General features: G+C 40.2%; 1 non-coding gene across 1 annotated transcript; it reads left to right on the top strand.

Moving 5' to 3' along the window:
* Positions 1-11,687: 11,687 nt before the first annotated feature.
* Positions 11,688-11,794, top strand: LOC135150937 (small nucleolar RNA R71). The gene has a single exon (XR_010289397.1). It is a non-coding gene; the product is annotated as a small nucleolar RNA R71 (small nucleolar RNA).
* The last annotated feature ends 2,500 nt before the right edge of the window (positions 11,795-14,294 follow it).

The raw sequence follows: 14,294 nt of genomic DNA, 5'->3' as shown, positions 1-14,294 counted from the left end.
TGGGAATGGGAGCACAAATATGAGTTAGTGAGCAAATAAAGTTAGTGCACAATATTCCCGATAATAACGAGTGGCCAACTCGAGTATTTTGAAATCAAGAGAGCTTAAGATGAAGAGAAATTTGTTTAAAAAGCCCTTTGAAAATGGTCGATTAAGACTCGGATAATTGAAGCTAAAAGAAACCACTTACACGATTATTCCACGAAAGTTCGCCGGAGAAATTCGTCGGAGGTTCGATACGACTTTAAGCACACGAACGAATTTGGGCAGCCCTTCGGGAGGTTGAAAAGAGTGGTTTATGAAAATGCTAAGATGAGCGGAGCTTGGTTGGGTGGAACGAAGCTTCGGGGTTTAAAACCTTGTATATATCGGAATATATGTAGAATCGAAGGTTTTAAAGATGAAGTAGAAGAAGTGAGCACTTGAATAAACTTTGGGAGAGTGTTTGTTCTTCAAAATCTCAGCATATATTTGGCTATTAGCTTAGGAAATATGAATGGGTGGAGGGGTGTATTTATGGCAAGAATGGGTGGGGTAAATGTAAGAAAAGTAGAAGTAAAAATGCAAATGGTAATTTAGCAAACCTTGGCCACTACTCCACTTTGTCCCCTTGTCCCCCACACCTAAAAAGGTGTTCTTGACCAGCATCTTGGACTAAAAATTCAGGGCATTTAATGCACTAGAAGACAGACACGCTTTACGAGATACCGATAAAAACCGTTACATTAAAAACGCGATATTTCGAATCGTGCGAAATAAATTACGGAAAAAATATGATAAATCTTAGAATATTAGAAAATGGCATTCTGGAAATTTTGGTAATTTTTGGTCAACCCTAGCTTGGTCAAACGTTCAGCCAGTGATCGGGTCGGCAGACAGAAAACGCTCCGAAATGAAAGTTCTCGGAAAATCACAAAAATTTAACCATGCACTAAGAATAATATTTAATTGGCTAATCTCAAGTTTCAAGTCATTTTGGCAAGTGGAAGTATTTTATTTGGATTTAAAACGATAAATCAGGTTTTCGGGTTTCGAATAAAATACGATAATTCTTTAGAAATTATCAGAGAGAGATTATGGCCAAACTTAAAACTTGAATAAATACTTAAAATATATTCCCATTAAGATAAAATACTTTTGAGGGACGGGAATAATCTTAAGGTATTTAAACCGATTTTCTAAGATAAAAGCCGTTTTATGAAAAACCGAAACACTTCGTCTTTTGAAAAATACAAAAGGATACTTGACGAAGGTTTTGATACCAAAATACTTAGAAAAATATTGTTCATGATAAATCATGAATTTGATACGTTGAAAGAGCTTTCTAAGTATTGCGAATATTTTTCTCCGAAAAATAATGAATTTGAGAGACCGGGAGAAAATATTTCAGAATTGGTATAAAAGTGATATTAATATTTTAGAGACAAATATTAATATGGAGAAAATAAATCCTTCCTTGAATAAAATAAATCTTGTGGAATGAAGGATTTAATAATTTTTGAAAGATTTAAACTAATTTATTCCGAGAGATAATAAAGGTTTAAATATGGAATAAATTAATTTAAATATAAATTTTGTAAATAATGTAACATGAGTACTCTAAAGAATACCAAATCTTGATAGTCCTTTTTCGAGCTTCATGTATTTTAATGTTGCAGTAGCAAGAAAGAGGTAATCGTAATCTCACGAAACGCCTCTGCACCACTATTGCGTAATCAGAAAAATTTCCTTTAAAAAGAATGTATTTTGATACGAAGGAATATTTAGAGATTAAAATTACTTGCCAAAAATAACTTTCCACTTTTAATTAATCAAATAAATTAATGTCCTATTTGGGAGGATTACTAGGTGAATTTAATTTTAATGTTTGTCACAAATACCGAAACAAATATATAAATAAATTATATATCGAAGATATCCTTTCAGTCTGTGGTGGTTTGCTTTTAGGAGCTACTGCAGGTCGTTGGTTGTTTTTGGTTGCCGCGCATCCCTCCCAACAATAGCTCTGGTTGTTGTCTTCTATGTTGTTGCTATTCCAAGCGTTTTTCGTAGCCAGGGGACATTGGCATTTTACCCTTTTCCATCTTGGTGCAATTGAAGTGATGTTTTTTCGTAGTTCAAATGTGGAAACTAGGTTCAATGTATGTGTAGAAGACAGACTGGAGGACCTATTTATAAGACAGGTCGCCAAGAAATTATTGTTAGGTAAAAATTGAAATCCAACTGTATTCATTAAATGCATGCTTTGATTTCTTTAAATGCATGCGTATTTTGATGGAAGATATGGTTCACATGTGTACAGTAATAAGCCTGACATTTTTAAAAGTTTGAAATAACAACTCTCTGCTGCAGTGTTGTTTCTTTGTAGTCTTCTTTTGCAGTGTTGTCTTTATTTTGTTTAAAGTGGTGAGAAGACAACTCATATTTACATTTTTGAAATGACAAGGGAAATTCAATACAGGCCTATTGTTCGCAAAAATCTACACGCAAGCGCACGTGATCACAAGTAATATATTTGTTCGTTCCCACAGAGACTGGTGAATTAAGAATACGCACCTATGCAACAATGTATGAGTAATTTTCACTGCTAAGACAATTAACAAGGATGTGTTCTTTTATACTAATAACTAAATTTACTAATCAAAATCAGAATAGGAAAACACATGGGATTCTAACTTCATTATCGAATTCATCTAGAATTGAAATTACTGATTAACATGCGACTGTTGATCCTAATCAGACAACACGAAAGTAATACATGCCAACTCTCGTTGCACACATATCATACCAATCAAATCCACAATTAAGACAGAGATCTCATGGACACCAACAAAGCTCAGACCCTATATCTCTATAGCGGTAGTGTAAGCAGAGAGGTTTAATAACAGGTCATCTATCATGACTACACAGGGTGATAAAAATAGTTCAAGTCTACCACAAATTATGTTTCATTCACATAATCCTATGTTTACATGGCATAGTTCTAAATTCAATCATCCACTCTCGCTTCAGAAAGAATTAACAAACAACTTAGAAGTTAGCTACGCTCCTAAGAAGAATAAGCACGGCTCATGCAAAGAAATCAACGTACGTCACATAATCAATCAATTAATATTCGTTACTAGACTACATCGATAAATCCATTAGAATCCCATGAAGGCGGTTAGTTCATAATCGAACTAATCGACATCATGGGTTTTAATGAAAACATGATAAATAAAATACGAGAATTAAGCGGAATAAAAGTGCTTGAATTAATAATAAAGAACACAACGTTACAGAATTGATGTTCACGATCTCGCTCGAAACTGTCACTTCCTCGCGAAGAACGATCCACTACAAAACTGATAATGTGCTTGATTACAAAAAACTAAACTATGATATTCTTCTCTTCTTTTAACTACTTGGAGGCTAGGGTTTTACATATGAGAAAATAAAATACATTGACCAAGTCAACCGGGCCTCGACCGCTGCTCAATTCCCTCAGAAAAGCTTCAAAAATCGGCCCGGAACAATTCGGCTGGGCGCGGTCGCGCTAATCAGGCGCAGGCGCGCTTCCTGACTTTGGACTAGCGCGGGCGCGCTAGACACTAGCGCGGGCGCGCTAGTGTCTGCCACTGGCAGTCCGTTTCTTCGTTTTCAGCTCGTTCTCGCGTGCATGCCCTTCCTCGCTCTAGTACCACTTCCGTAGGTGATCACGGTTGCATTTAGCACATGCAACAAGCCCTTTAAACCCCTAGACAGCTCTAGTGGACGAGTGTGTTCTCGTGAGGGTTTGTAGAAGATGTACCCACAAAATCCCAAGTCGTGATGAATCCACAATTCTCTATTCTTGCAATTAATGCACCAAAAACAACCTAAAATGAGAGAAAATCACTTCATCACCTCAACTCGTGACCTGCACAGAAAAACACTAAAAACACATCAAAAGACACTAAACACTTAAGTACAACCAACCAATTTAAGTGGAAATGAAGGCCTATAAGTGTGTATAAATACCACTTATCACCTATACTGCTAAAATGACTACATCAGGCACTAAAGCACGATAGATAAATGTACAACAATTAAATCCGTGACATTAACTTGAAAATATGTCATTACAAGTGCTTGAAACCAAATTGCGACAAATTTAACAACACAAAATTTAAAGAACGAGAAAACCAACTTCGACTGAAAGGTAGATAACAAACACGATGGTACTACGACCACTTATTCGTCCTCGGACGACATTACACTATCATAATAATAATTCAGACTGGTGACCACAGAATCCCAATCAAGAATCGTAAAAGTTTAAAACTAACACCCCGTCACTCAAGTCCAACTAAAAGCCAAGGTCCCAAAGAATGTCCACACCCTTCTATTTTATTCACTATTTTTTTTTCTTTTTATTGGTGATTAATTGCTCGGTCTAAGGTCAGAGCGCTTCGCAGTGTAAATGCGTTACGAACACCACAAGACTTCACACACCAATTATTCACTTTATTCTAGTGGTTTATTTAACCGTGCAATGGTTGAGATCCCTAAAGATTTATGCACTAGTACCCATGTAGCGAGCGTTGGGTCAACAATCCCAAACCACGAAGGGCTTTAGGTTGCTAGGCACAAAGTCCCCTCAGACTTAATTACTCGAGTACTAATGAGCTCAACCTAGTTAATTCTACCACTTATTTTTTTTTGTGAATTTATTTACTACTTTTTTTTTTTTTTTAGAAAGGTATATCTACTCCTCAGTTCCCCCAAACTTAAGATTTACAGACCTAAGCTGAAGGGTGCTCAATTCAATCCTAGAATTCATGGAATTTCGTCTAAATCCTATCTCAAGAACATATGTGAATTACAATTTCCAACACAAGCAATTTCCAAGTACTAACCTAGCATTGCAATTGAAATTACTAATCAAGAACTACACACATAACTCATCATAGGCAATTAACTTGGCTTAACTTCATAATTCATGCAAATGCTCGTGATACTAACTACAACAATTACCACTAAACATGTAAAATAAAAAAAATGAGAAAAATAGAAAAAACGTGAGAAAAATAAAAAAACGTGAGAAATAATCAAAGCAAAATAAAATAAACGTGAACTACATGAACTAACTAACACATGCAATAATAAACAAAATTACAATAATATGCTCTTCCTTAGATTACCACCCCCAAACTTAAAATTTTCAATGTCCTTATTGAAAGCGGTAAAAAGGCTAGAGCACCCACATACCTACTCGGAGTCCGAGTCCTCCCCTTCCTCTGCTGGAGGTGAATCAGGTGGAGGATACTGCATCCCTGCTCCGAATACTGGCCACTGAACTGTGACCCCCTGTGCCTGGAAAGCATTACCAAGAGCTTGTGTCAAGTCAAATGCAAACCTCTGGTGGATGTCATGCATAGTGTCCATCCGTCTCGCTAGTCGGCGATAATGAACATCTCCCATTGGTTCGGAGCTCCTCTCCGTCTGAGAAGTACCAGCTCTAGAAGCTCTAGTCCGCTCCCTCCTAATGAACCCTGAGCGTCCCCCTGGCATCTCATCATATATGTACCCGAGGCCTCGAGGGTGGGGAACTCCTCCTTCCCACTCCGTCATCCGGCTGATCGCCGAATGATCAATAGGTGCTGTTGGCAACTGTAATTGCTCGTTGGCTGGCCAACGAACACCGCTTGATCGACAGAGCTTCGTAACAATTGTGCCGTACGGAATGGCACCAGTGGTTCCTCCTTGTAAGAACCTCAGAATCCCCTGATGAATCACATGTCCCAGATCAATATACTTGTCCGAGACAATCCCAAAGAGCAGAATAGCTCTATCCACCGTCACCTCATGCCTATGTGAAGATGGCATGATGTTAGCACAGATGAAGGCGTTCCACGCCTTCGCATACCGGTTCAAAGCGGCTGCCGGAAAAGAAACATGAGCCGGCAAAGGAGGTGCCGTCATCTTCCAATTCGTATCCGGCACACACATATCATACACCAACCTATCAAGATCAATCGGATCCTCATCAAACCGGCGTTTGGCACGCCCAATCCTCTCTACAACCCAATCTTCTTCATTACGGCGCTTGGCACGCCCCCCAATCACTCTACGGATCGCCTCCGCACTATACTCCACACGGGTTCCTCGCACCACCGTGAAACCATCGCGATTCTCCTTGGCATTAGCATAGAACTCGCGAATAATGGCCAAGGGAACCGCCTCCGGAGCCTCGCAAAAAGACTCCCATCCCCTTTCTTGAATCATGCTTAAGAGATCCCCATCTTCAGCTGTGGGTAAGAATCCCCTCTCCTTGACTATCGACTTATTCATAAGCCGTTGAAACTCGGTTCGTGCACCATCGGAGGTGAATTCAACCTCACCCATCGAGGAAGAATCGCTAGATGTAGGGGCTTGGGTGCTTGGTCCTTGTGATCTTCGGGCTCTTTTGGGTGCCATTGATAGAGATCGAAAGTTGCAAGAGATTTGTGTGTAGTGGGTTTGAGAGATTTGATGGTGGTTGTGTGTATGGATGTGTATATATATAAGTAGGGTTTATAGAATTAGAATAGGAATTAGAGATGGGTTTTGTGTTTATATAGGATTTTGAGAGCTGAGTTAGGGTTATTGAGGATATATTTCGGGCTAGGCATGCAAAATTAGGATTGTGGGCTTTTAAAAACTGAAAAGAAAATATTTTTGGGAGAAAATCGGGCTTCTGGGCAGACAGTAGCGCGGGCGCGCTAAGTGCAGCGCGGGCGCGCTGAGCAACTTAGCGCGGGCGCGCTGGACACTAGCGCGAGCGCGCTAGTGTCTGCCACCCAGGGCCGAATTTTCTCGTTTTTTGCGTTTTTGAGGTTTACAACGGTACAACATGGTTCCAGTGCGCGGGTTGCCTCCCACGAAGCGCTTGTTTAACGTCGTTAGCTCGACGTGAAGTCCAGAATTAATCCGATTCCGATTGAAAAATCGTGGTTTGTACCTCACGATTCACATTTCCGCCAAAGTAAGGCTTCAACCGTTGACCATTAACCTTAAATGATTCATCCGGTGATTTGGCATAGATTTCTACCGCACCGTGGGGGAATACCGTCTTGACTGTAAACGGTCCCGACCAGCGTGACTTGAGTTTCCCGGGAAACAGCTTCAACCGAGAGTTATACAATAGAACCAATTGTCCTACCACAAAAGATTTTTGTATCAACCGCTGATCATGCAATCTTTTCACCTTCTCTTTGTAGAGTTTGTTATTTTCATAAGCACGGAGGCGGAACTCCTCCAACTCATTGAGTTGAATCATGCGTTTCTCTCCAGCTAATTGTAAGTCGAAATTCAACTTCTTTAGTGCCCAATAAGCTTTATGTTCCAATTCTACTGGTAAGTGACAAGCTTTCCCAAACACTAACTGAAATGGAGAAGTACCCAATGGTGTTTTGTAAGCTGTTCGATAAGCCCAAGCAGCCTCGTCTAATCGCAAGGACCAGTCTTTCCTAGAAGGGTTAACCACCTTCTCTAATATGCGTTTGATCTCTCTGTTAGACACTTCAGCTTGACCATTCGTTTGAGGATGATAACCAGTAGCAACCCGGTGATTGATATTATACCTCGTCATCAAGGTTGTGAAATTCCGATTGCAGAAATGAGAGCCTTCATCACTGATAATGACTCTAGGGACTCCGAAACGGGTAAAGATTTGTTTTTGTAGAAATTGCAAGACCACCTTAGCATCATTTGTAGGTAAGGCTTTCACCTCCACCCATTTAGACACGTAATCAACTGCTAATAGAATATACTGGTTGTTGCAAGACGAAACGAACGGTCCCATAAAGTCAATACCCCAAAAATCAAATATTTCGACTTCCAAAAGCATTTTAAGAGGCATTTCATTCCTCCTAGAAATATTACCTGTACGTTGACATCGATCGCAACCCAACACAAACTGATGAGCATCTTTAAACAGAGTTGGCCAGTAAAAACCTGCTTGAAGTACCCTCTTTGCTGTCTTCTCTCCGCTATAATGGCCTCCATAACCAGTGGAATGGCACTCGCGCAAAACTCCCTCAACTTCATTATTAGGGATACACCGTCTGAGAATTTGATCGACTCCTTGTTTAAACAAAAAGGGTTCATCCCAAATATACCATTTCACATCGTGAAGGAATTTCTTGCGTTGAGCATAAGAGAATTCTGGAGGAATGACCTTACTCACCAGATAATTTACAATGTCAGCAAACCATGGCTCTTCGGCCTCAGCCCCAAACAACTGTTCATCTGGGAAGAATTCATTAATTAGAATACTGTCGGTAGTTTGTTTGCTATGATCTTCTAGTCGGGATAAATGATCCGCTACCTGATTTTCCGTGCCTTTCCGATCTTTAATTTCCACATCAAATTCTTGGAGTAATAGAACCCAACGAATTATTCTTGGTTTAGAATCCTTCTTTGAGATGAGATACCGAATGGCTGCATGATCAGTGTATACCACTACTTTTGTTCCAAGAAGATAAGACCTGAACTTCTCAAAGCTAAAGACAATAGCTAGAAGTTCTTTTTCTGTAGTAGTGTAGTTCAACTGTGCATCATTTAAAGTTTTGCTGGCGTAGTAGATAACATGAAACACGGTACTTGTCCGCTGGCCCAGTACAGCTCCTACAGCATAATCACTGGCATCACACATCAATTCGAATGGTTTACTCCAATCAGGTGTAGTGATGATAGGTGCTGATGTCAACTTCTTTTTCAAAATTTCAAATGCTTCCAAGCACTCCTCATCAAATTTGAATGGAATGTCTTTCTCTAACAGATTGCAAAGAGGTTTGGAAATTTTTGAGAAGTCCTTGATGAACCTCCGATAGAAACCTGCATCACCAAGGAAGCTTCGGATGCCCTTAACCGAGAGTGGTGGAGGAAAATTTTTAATTGATTCCACCTTCGCTTTATCAACTTCCAGTCCCTTGGCAGATACTTTATGTCCCAATATGATTCCTTCTTGCACCATGAAATGGCATTTTTCCCAATTGAGAATCAGATTAGTTTCCACACAGCGCTTAAGAACCATTCGCAGATTCGTGAGGCATTCGTCATAAGATGTTCCAAATACAGAAAAATCGTCCATGAATACCTCCACATTGATGCCGATCATCTCTGAGAATATTGCCATCATGCACCTTTGAAAAGTGGCTGGTGCACCGCATAAGCCAAAAGGTACTCTTCGGAATGCAAATGTACCATAAGGGCATGTAAAGGTTGTCTTTTCTTGATCCTCCGGAGAAATAGCAATCTGATTATAGCCAGAATACCCATCCAACAGGCAATAGAATTCATGACCAGCCAACCTGTCAAGCATCTGATCAATAAAAGGCAGAGGGAAGTGATCCTTCCTTGTAGCTTTATTCAGCTTTCTGTAGTCCATGCAAATCCTCCAACCAGTGACAGTTCTAGTTGAGATGAGTTCCCCTTTTTCGTTGGCTACTACTGTCATGCCTCCTTTCTTAGGCACACATTGTACTGGACTCACCCATGAGCTATCTGAAATTGGATATATGATACCTGCATCGAGCCATTTAAGAATCTCTTTCTTTACAACCTCCTTCATGATAGGATTTAACCTTCTCTGTTGTTCCACTGAAGGTTTGCTTCCTTCTTCAATGAGAATTTTCTGTTGACAAAAGGATGGACTGATTCCCTTGATATCAGCTATAGTCCAACCAATTGCTGTTTTGAATTCCCTTAGCACCCTCAAAAGTTTTTCCTCTTCCTCACCTGACAAGTTAGCTGCAATAATAACAGGAAGAGTAGAACCTTCACCAAGAAAAGCATACCTCAAGTGATCCGGTAGCGGTTTAAGTTCAAGTTTAGGTGCTTCGATCACTGATGGTTGTAGTGGTTTATGATCTTCCTTTTGTTCCTCCAAGCCAAGAGATTCGACAGGTGGTTCAAAATTCCTTCGCCAAGGTGATGAGTTAAGATGATGGAGTTCTTCCAATTCTTCTTCACTGTCCAATTCCTCATCATTTGTAAGGATTGCTTCCAATACATCATTCTGTAAAACCCGCTGGCTATTAGCTTCTGCCGTAGTATCAAGTACATCCATACTGAAACAAGATTCCTCATCAGTTGGTAATTTCATTGCATTGAATACGTTGAACGTGACCGTCTGATCTTGTATTCTCATTGTAAGTTCCCCTTTTTGGACATCGATCAAAGTTTGCCCGGTGGCTAAAAAGGGTCTACCCAAGATGATAGGAATTCTTTTGTCTTCTTCAAAATCAAGAATCACGAAGTCGGCTGGAAATATTAATTTATCAACCTTGACCAGCACATCTTCAATTATACCCCTCGGATATGTGATCGAACGATCAGCCAGCTGTAAAGACATGTTTGTCGGCTTGAGCTCTGGCAGGCCAAGTTGTGTGAAGATAGATAGAGGCATCAGATTGATGCTAGCTCCCAAGTCGCACAGACACTTATCAAAAGAGAACTTCCCAATAGTGCAAGGGATAGTAAAGCTTCCCGGGTCTTTCAGCTTAGGTGGTAATTTTTGTTGAAGCACAGCACTACATTCCTCCGTTAAAGCTACTGTCTCTAACTCCTCGAGCTTTAGCTTTTTTGAAAGAATACCCTTCATGAACTTGGCATAGCTAGGCATTTGCTCGAGTGCTTCTGCAAACGGAATGTTGATGTGAAGCTTTTTGAAAACTTCAAGGAATTTACCAAATTGCTTATCCAGCTGCTGTTTTTTCAACCTCCTAGGAAACGGAGGTGGTGGATATAATGGCTTTGACACCGGAGCAGCTGCAGGGATAGCCCTATCCATTTCAACATTAGGTTTTATGCCAATTGTATTCGAAGGAAGTTCTGCTGGAATTTCTTGCGGTTCATCATCCTGATCTTGTACTAATGTTGAGGTTGGCCCTGTTGTAGTTTTTCCAGATCTCAGCGTAATGGATTGGACTTGCTCTTTAGGGTCCCTCTTACCTGGTACCTCTGTATCACTAGGGAGATTCCCCTGTGGTCTGCTTAATAAAGCATTAGCTAACTGACCGACTTGTGTCTCCAAGGCTTTTAAAGTTACTGCCTGACTCTTGTACATGAGTCTTAGTTCTTCCATGTCAGACCTTTCGTTAGCTGATTGCCCATGATTCTGAAATCCCGGAGGGTGATATGGCTGTTTAGGTGCATACTGTTGTGAAGTTCCAGCCTGACTGTACTGTTTAGGTCCCTGTTGAAATCCTTGTTGAGGCTGATTATAACCCTGATTATTACTCCAGCTGAAATTCGGATGATTTCGGTTGTTAGGATGGTAAGTAGCTGGAGCAGGCTGTTGACCTCTCTGAAAGTTGCTCACAAATTGTGCTGATTCACTAGAAATGGCACACTGATCAGTAGAGTGAGTACCAGCACATAATTCGCAAATTGAGATTGGCTGTTGAATTCCTTGGTTAGCCAGAGAATCGACTTTCATCGTGAGAGCCTTAAGTTGAGCAGCAATAGCTGTAGACGTGTCAAGATCAAGAACTCCGGCTACCTTCCCTTGAGTAAGTCTTTGAGTAGGGTTCTGATATTCATTAGCAGCCATCATTTCAATAAGATCATAAGCTTCTTCATAACTTTTAGCCCATAGCGCACCTCCAGAAGCAGCATCAAGCATAGGTCTGGATTGAGGTCCAAGACCATTATAGAAACAGTTTATTTGCATCCAATCCGGCATGCCATGATGGGGACACTTCCTTAGCATCTCCTTATATCGCTCCCAGGCTTCACAGAATGTTTCTCCTGATTGTTGAGAGAATTGAGATAGAGCATTTCGTAGTGCAGCAGTCTTTGCCATGGGGAAGAATTTAGTGAGAAATTTCTGAGCTAGATCTTCCCATGTAGTAATAGAGCCAGATGGTAAAGAATGCAACCATCCCTTAGCCCTATCTCTCAGTGAAAATGGGAAAAGCCTTAACTTCACAGCATCATCAGAAACTCCATTAAATTTGAAAGTGTCACAGATCTCTATAAAATTACGTATATGCATATTAGGGTCTTCAGTAGGAGAACCCCCAAACTGTACCGAGTTCTGGACCATTTGAATAGTTCCTGGTTTGATTTCAAAGGCATTGGCTGCGATTGCAGGCCTGACAATGCTTGACTGGATATCATCGATCTTTGGCATAGAGAAATCCTTCAATGCCTTACTGTCTGGTTGTGCTTCAGGTTCTGTCATTGTTTCAGAATCAGAAGAAGAAGATGAATCAATTGCTTCCTTACGAGCTTTAGAACGTGTTAGCGTAAACGCGACCCAAGTACCTGAAATAAAGAAAGAAAAGAAAAATGAGAAGAGAATAGAATCCTAGTCAGTGAATTTTAATGCACAATGATGACAAGTACATAAACTAATTACTTAACACCAAGTCCCCGGCAGCGGCGCCAAAAACTTGTTCGCAAAAATCTACACGCAAGCGCACGTGATCACAAGTAATATATTTGTTCGTTCCCACAGAGACTGGTGAATTAAGAATACGCACCTATGCAACAATGTATGAGTAATTTTCACTGCTAAGACAATTAACAAGGATGTGTTCTTTTATACTAATAACTAAATTTACTAATCAAAATCAGAATAGGAAAACACATGGGATTCTAACTTCATTATCGAATTCATCTAGAATTGAAATTACTGATTAACATGCGACTGTTGATCCTAATTAGACAACACGAAAGTAATACATGCCAACTCTCGTTGCACACATATCATACCAATCAAAATCCACAATTAAGACAGAGATCTCATGGACACCAACAAAGCTCAGACCCTATATCTCTATAGCGGTAGTGTAAGCAGAGAGGTTTAATAACAGGTCATCTATCATGACTACACAGGGTGATAAAAATAGTTCAAGTCTACCACAAATTATGTTTCATTCACATAATCCTATGTTTACATGGCATAGTTCTAAATTCAATCATCCACTCTCGCTTCAGAAAGAATTAACAAACAACTTAGAAGTTAGCTACGCTCCTAAGAAGAATAAGCACGGCTCATGCAAAGAAATCAACGTACGTCACATAATCAATCAATTAATATTCGTTACTAGACTACATCGATAAATCCATTAGAATCCCATGAAGGCGGTTAGTTCATAATCGAACTAATCGACATCATGGGTTTTAATGAAAACATGATAAATAAAATACGAGAATTAAGCGGAATAAAAGTGCTTGAATTAATAATAAAGAACACAACGTTACAGAATTGATGTTCACGATCTCGCTCGAAACTGTCACTTCCTCGCGAAGAACGATCCACTACAAAACTGATAATGTGCTTGATTACAAAAAACTAAACTATGATATTCTTCTCTTCTTTTAACTACTTGGAGGCTAGGGTTTTACATATGAGAAAATAAAATACATTGACCAAGTCAACCGGGCCTCGACCGCTGCTCAATTCCCTCAGAAAAGCTTCAAAAATCGGCCCGGAACAATTCGGCTGGGCGCGGTCGCGCTAATCAGGCGCAGGCGCGCTTCCTGACTTTGGACTAGCGCGGGCGCGCTAGACACTAGCGCGGGCGCGCTAGTGTCTGCCACTGGCAGTCCGTTTCTTCGTTTTCAGCTCGTTCTCGCGTGCATGCCCTTCCTCGCTCTAGTACCACTTCCGTAGGTGATCACGGTTGCATTTAGCACATGCAACAAGCCCTTTAAACCCCTAGACAGCTCTAGTGGACGAGTGTGTTCTCGTGAGGGTTTGTAGAAGATGTACCCACAAAATCCCAAGTCGTGATGAATCCACAATTCTCTATTCTTGCAATTAATGCACCAAAAACAACCTAAAATGAGAGAAAATCACTTCATCACCTCAACTCGTGACCTGCACAGAAAAACACTAAAAACACATCAAAAGACACTAAACACTTAAGTACAACCAACCAATTTAAGTGGAAATGAAGGCCTATAAGTGTGTATAAATACCACTTATCACCTATACTGCTAAAATGACTACATCAGGCACTAAAGCACGATAGATAAATGTACAACAATTAAATCCGTGACATTAACTTGAAAATATGTCATTACAAGTGCTTGAAACCAAATTGCGACAAATTTAACAACACAAAATTTAAAGAACGAGAAAACCAACTTCGACTGAAAGGTAGATAACAAACACGATGGTACTACGACCACTTATTCGTCCTCGGACGACATTACACTATCATAATAATAATTCAGACTGGTGACCAGTGCAAGGTATTGTTGTTCCTTAAACCAGTCCCCTGCTTCCCGGAACATCCTAGCATCATCGTATAGGCTCTGACGCTGCAGACGCAGAT

The sequence above is a fragment of the Daucus carota genome, chromosome 2 (assembly GCF_001625215.2).
Source record: "Daucus carota subsp. sativus chromosome 2, DH1 v3.0, whole genome shotgun sequence".
Lineage (NCBI taxonomy): Eukaryota > Viridiplantae > Streptophyta > Magnoliopsida > Apiales > Apiaceae > Daucus > Daucus carota.
Note: the sequence above shows the minus strand (reverse complement) of the source record. Positions and strands in the feature narration are given on the sequence as shown.